A 6,418-nucleotide genomic window follows, 5' to 3' on the forward strand; every position below is an offset into this window, starting at 1 on the left:
TAACGGTAGCTCACCTTAATCCACATGGTAACCTATTTCCGTTGTTTTTAAAAACAAGGTGTTTACGGATATCTAGTCGACAAACATTGTTTTCAAATTGCAATATTTTCATAGCATTCCAGTCTGAAACAGCCGTCAGCGACTTGACATCCCTAAATACTCCAATTTCATATACAACGGAGTAAAGGTTACCCCGCGGATAAAGGTGAACTAGGGTTAATGATTTTATTTCCAAATGTCCATTTATCCAAACCGAAAGAATCACTCTGTTTAGAGAAGCCACAAAGACTTATCCCAACTTCCCCACATTGACAGACGTACAGAAAACCACTTTTCTCGTGAAATCGCAGAACCTACAAATTTAAGAAAAGGTGGGGCTTTTTGTCTCCCTCTGTTTCCAAAAAAGTCAACCCACTGACACCATTTTGGGCTGGAATCTTGCATCCCCACCAGGGGAGGTCATACAGAGGCTAGAGTTGTGCGGTTTCCGATAAGAAAATGAACACACTATATATTATATACAAAGAAGTTTATTTGCAAGTTCGTGCCCGAGGGCTAATTGCAAGTACATGGTATACACATAGTGACAATGGACAGTCATAAACAATATTCTAATCTAATACTAGTGTTGGCTATTTCTAAACTTGACTTCTTTTTTGGAAGCAGAGGGAGACGAAAAGCCCCACAATTTCTAAAATTTGTGGCTTCTGCGATTTCAAGAGAAAAGTGGCTTTCTGTTCGTCTGTCAATGTGAGGAAGTTGGGATAATACTTTGTGACTTCTCTAAACAGAGTGATTCTTTATATATTATATATTAGTGGCCATTCACATGTTTTGGAGCAATAGATTAAATTAGGGTAGAGTTTATATTTATTTCTACTTGGTAATTGAAGATTCTACACTCAAACTTAACAGAGGCTAGAAATTTGTTTAATTGATGATAGGATTTTGATATGCCAATGAGAGTCAAATACTCTACCAAACAGATTTCTTTATCTCAGAATGGACCATTTTTTTCTGTATAGCCCACTTATAAGTTTTCACAGTCAATCAGGTCCAGGATCAGGTCCGGAGCTTCACCTGATCTTCTGTACCTGAATGAACCTGTACCGAAATTTTCTGCACCGGTGCCCACCCCTAGTTGCACCCAATAATGTGACTGAACAGGACATGTACCTGAGTTTTCTGTACCGGTACCCACCGCTTAAGTCACACCCAATGATGTGACTGAACAGAGCCTGTACCTAAATTTTCTGTACCGGTACCCACCCCTAGTTGCACCCAATAATGTGACTGAACAGGACCTGTACCTGAGTTTTCTGTACCGGTACCCAACGCTTAAGTCGCACCCAATAATGTGACTGTGCCTGACGGACAGGACTGAAGCGAAAGGCCAGTATTGACTTGTGGACCATGTTTTATTCAGGCGGGTGTTGTTTGACCGTTATGCGTGGCACGGTGGCGTGGGATGGGGGTGTTTGACCGTACTGCCTGGCACGGTGGTGTGGGATGAGGGTGTTTGACCGTGGCGTGGTGGCGTGAGAGGGGGGTTAGTGCCGTGCCTTGTACAGCTGGGGCAGGGAGGGGTGTCTGTTCAGATTTGGACAGCTGTCAGGATGTATGGATTTTGTGATGAACCGAGAGGAGGACAAACTGGATACATCAACATCCTTTATATATAGTGAGTATACTTAGTAATATATAGTTACTGTCACAGTGGTAGAATCCATTCACGTCTGAGGAAGATACATAATGGTTGCCTGGTATGTTCTAGGTCTTGCTTTAAGAGCATCAAAAAATTTTTATTTCTACTTGTTTCTAATTCAAGTGAATAACAGAGAGGAGGACAGCTTGCTACATCAACATCCAGTATATACATGTATAATAGTAAGTTGTGGTAGAATCCATTTAGGTCTGAGGTAGGTTTCTAAGGAAATACCGATCGAAATGGTGACCCAGCTTGTTCCTGGTTTTATCTTAAGAACATTATTTCTGAGTAAATAACAGTCAGCCTGTCATATTGATAATTGTTGTGCTGCAAGGCAGAATAAGGTGACTCAATGAGTCAGTAGGAAGATTTTACTTTCCAGAATATTGTAAGTTTTGTTAAATCTAACACATGACATATGTATACTGGGAAATGTCTACATTCATCTGATGTATGGTCCCCAGCAGTGTTTCTGCCTGCTGTATTGATTGTTTTGGGGAAACATGGCAGAGTAAAGTGAGTCGATGAGTCAGCAGCAAGTTTTTATTATCCAGAATATCATATCATCAGTTTTGTGACATCCAACATGTATTTGTAGCCATGTCGACATTCCATCATCTGATGTATGATGCCCCTGTAAGTGTTGCTGTCTGCTTTATTGGAAGAAACGTGGGAGAGAAAAGTGAGTCAATGAGTCGGCAGGAAGATTTTGATATCCAGAATATCATGTTTTGTGAAATCCAACACAAAGTATTTGTAGCCATGTCGACATTCTTCCGTGTATGTATGATTGTATGATGTATGGTCTCCAGCAGTGTTTCTGCCTACTATATTGATTGTTAGGGGGAAACATGACAGAGTAAACTGAGTCGATGAGTTAGCAGGAAGATTTTGTTATCCATTAAAGAGCATCGTCAGTTTTGTGAAATCCAACACATTAATTTGTCCATGCAGAAGAGGTGATATCTCCTGTGTGTATCATGCTTTTTCACTGCATCTTGCCATGTAGAAATGTCCACATCATCTGATGTATGGTCCCCAGCAGTGTTTCTGCCTGCTGTATTGATTGTTTAGGGAAACATGTCCACATCATCTGATGTATGGTCCCCAGCAGTGTTTCTGCCTGCTGTATTGATTGTTAGGGGCAAACATGGCAGAGAAAACTGAGTGGATGAGTTGGCAGAAAGATTTTGATATCCAGATTAGATATCTCCTGTGTGTATCATGCCTTTTGACTGCATGTAGAAATGTCCACATCACCTGATGTATGGTCCCCAGCAGTGTTTCTGCCTGCTGTATTGATTGTTTAGGGGAAACATGGCACAGTAAAGTGAGTCGATGAGTCGGTATGGATTTCTCCATCATCTCTCCTGAGCAGCTGCATCCTTCCTGGCCAGCCTCCGACATTTGTCTTCTTCTTAAAGCAGTCTGTAAACAAGGGCTACACCGTGCTATCTGTCTTGGGTTTCTTCTGATCTTCACTACTTGTCTTTTTCATCTTTTAAAAGTCTTTATTAAAGGAGGGTCTACTTTGTACAGTCTTCTTCTTAAAGCAGTCTGTAAACAAGGGCTACATTGTGCTATCGGTCTTGTTTTTTTTCTGGTCTACTATGTTCACTACCTGTCTTTTTCATATTTCAAAATTCTTTAAGGAGGGTCTGCATTATGAAGTCTTCTTCTTAAAGCAGTCTGTAAACAAGGGTTACACCATGCTATCGGTCTTGGTTTTCTTCTGGTCTACTCTGTTCACTACTTATCTTTTTCATCTTATCATCTTTCTGATTCAGAAGTCTTTCAGGAGGGTCTGCTCTATAAAGTTTTCTTCTTAAAGCTGTCTGTTACATATGGGATACACCATGCTATCTGTCTTGGTTTTCTTCTTGTCCACTGTACACTACCTGTCTTTTCATCTTTTGAAGACTTTAAGGAGGATCTGCTCTATAAAGTCTTCTTCTTCTTAAAGCAGTCTGTAAATGGGATTCTCCGTGCAATTTGTCTTGTTCTTCTTCTTGCTGTTGTCTTAAAGAAAGATCTACCATACACTACCTGTCTTCTGTCTCTTACAAATGTTGTCAAGGAGGATCTACTCTATACAGCGTCTTCTTCTTCTTTTTACAGTTTGCTGTAAATAAGGCCACACCAATTTAATTTCTTGGTTCACGGATTTTTTCATAAAAAATTTGGAGCGAGAGGGCAAAATAAAAATTGTAAAATGGTTGGGGTAAAGGCTAATCCAAAACATAAAGAAGAAAAAGTTTTCAGCTTGAAAAAAGTACAAAAGCACTATTTTTGTACAGTAACAGCATCTGTACCCACACTTTAAGGAGCTTATAATATAAAGGCCAATTTGCTACACCAGAAAGTTGGTGAATGGTTTCATTAATGATGAAAATTTGCTGAGTGGTAATTTTTATTTTTATTTTTTTTTCCAAAAAATAGGAGCGAGCGAATCCGTGAACCAAGAAATTAAATCGGTGTGGCCTAAGCTTCTTTTAAAGAATTCCTTGTAGAGGCTTTACCCCATGGCCTGCTCTATAAGTCTTCTTCTTACAGTTTCCTATCTTTTGTTAACACATTTGTCTTCTTTTGCAGAAGCCTTTGCACCCCGAGTCATTTGCTAGCAATAGTCTCTTTGAAAGAAAACTTGAATATGACTAATATCTACGGTACTCTCTGAAGTTGACTGATTGTCAAGGTATACACTTTCCCCTCACAGTCTGTTTTGTGAAGATCTTTAAGTGCGGCACTCAATTCATTCTAAACCTGACAACCTTTAAATGAAATTGGTGTGGCAGAAGTGATTTTATCAACACAAGAAATTACCTGTACTAGGATATAGCCCTTAGGCGTCAAATCAAGGTCATGTAAGACATCACATTTCTCAAGACGTCTTGAGCTGTTAAGATGATTGCTGCTCCTCCCGAGGCATGTCTTAAATCTGGAGGAGCCTCGCGATGATGACTCGATGATGAGGTCAGGAGAGACGCGAAGGTCGCGGGTAATTGATTTGCGCGTTTGTCGTCTGATCGCAGCCCGCGTCTCGCTGACATTTCAAAACTCACCCCCATCGATTTCCCCCCCTCCGTAAAGGGTAGCGCGCGCCAGCGTAACTCGACCCACTGACACCATGTTGGGCTAGAATCTTACAGCCCCACCAGGGGAGGTCATACAGAGGCTAGAGTCGTGTGGTTTCCAATTTTCCTGCTCATTTCGTTTGTATTACTGCGACCTTATGGCCGTGGGACATCGGGAGGGGGGCGCAGGCGCCTAGACGTTTGTACTGTTTCATCATCATCATGATCGTGTAGGGAGGGTTGATGGGTTTGATGGAGATGGAGATGGCCTCTTGTTTAGGGCATAGCAATTCATTTCCTTGGTTTGTGGATTCAACATGAAAAAAAAAACACCAAGGACACAGCAAACTCTAAACTCCACTACAGTAACTGTTGCATTGCTTCATTCTGAAAAAAAAAGGAATTTGAAGTCTGATGAAAAATTGACCTTTGCCTCAGTGCCTTTTTTTATGTTGACTTTTCAGTTTAGCAATTTTTTCAACTACCGACAGGTTAAATTGTCATTTGATATGGCCTTGAAGTGTCAAATTTTGTGGCATTATACAAGCAGCAGCAAATCAGATTTGATTCGCCACATTCCATGTAGCAAACTGCCCTGCTGTCCTCAAAATTACTGTTTATTCTGTAACAGCTCCTTCGATGCTAACTCGATGTTGTTACTGTTTACCTTCCAGAAGTGAGAAAACCAGTCCTCTGCACACAAACCAGACAGCTGAGTTGAAGCTGCCCCTCAACAGACTCATCCAGCACCTCTTCATTGTGGACATCCATGTAAGTTTTCACTCTTCTTTGCAGTTTTAGTAGATTGCAAAGTAGATTACAGTTGTAGAAGCTGCTTAATTGCATGGCAAATCTACCAGTGAATTTGGTGCAATTATCCAGCTGGTGCAATAATGCAAAGTTATCCAGCTGGACCGCACTGATTTGGGATTTGGGGATTCCGTGCAGTTAACAGAAGTGTGCGTTAATCCGTTGTGCAGTTAACTGGCTTCTACTGAATTGAATTTGTGTTCTCTCTCTCGGCTTTGTGTTCTGGAAACAACAAAAAAGCTATCTTCGTCGTATCGTCGTCGTATCCATTTTTGATTATACTGCTGCTGGGATCCCTGTCACAGGGGTAGGCAGCAGTCGGAATAGTCTTCACACTGTGCTTCCAATGCTGCTGGTCCGTCCATCTTAGAAAGACAATAAGGACATGCTTTTAAAAAAGTCTGTATTTCAACACATGCCTTAAGCAATTGTCTAACTCTTGTCTCTGGTTTATGGTTTAAACCAATAAGTCTATTACTAGGCTTGTACTTGCCGAATCAGTGCTCAGGCCAGGTGAGTTGCAATAAAGTGTGAGGCAATAAAGTGGTTCGTACAATACATGCAGATGCACCCACCCCTAGCAAATAATGCACCATCCCCGATAACCTCTACCGGATCCCCCCAATCCTAGGTGTGATTTATACACCTGCCGGTCGACCTTCGACCCTGACCTGTGACCTGATGCGGTGATGTCAAGCTGTTGCCTAGCAACTAAGTGCTTGTACCCGGGGTAAGTGCTTGTTCCCGGGCTCTGCTCTGCGGTAGTCAGTGATGGAGTAAGCAGCAGTGCAGGAGTGGGAATGGTGTTCATGGTGTGTCAAGTAGC

General features: G+C 41.5%; 1 protein-coding gene across 1 annotated transcript in view; it reads left to right on the forward strand.

Annotated features, from left to right (window-relative positions):
• The first annotated feature begins 5,538 nt into the window (after nucleotides 1–5,538).
• The window catches only part of LOC118426073 (protein-tyrosine sulfotransferase 1-like), an 88,173-nt gene continuing 87,293 nt past the window's right edge, over nucleotides 5,539–6,418 (forward strand). The window contains exon 1 of the mRNA XM_035835329.1: nucleotides 5,539–5,553. The gene's annotated coding sequence lies outside the window, so the exon portion shown is untranslated. The remainder of the gene's footprint in view (nucleotides 5,554–6,418) is intronic.

Source organism: Branchiostoma floridae, chromosome 11, assembly GCF_000003815.2.
Source record: "Branchiostoma floridae strain S238N-H82 chromosome 11, Bfl_VNyyK, whole genome shotgun sequence".
NCBI lineage: Eukaryota > Metazoa > Chordata > Leptocardii > Amphioxiformes > Branchiostomatidae > Branchiostoma > Branchiostoma floridae.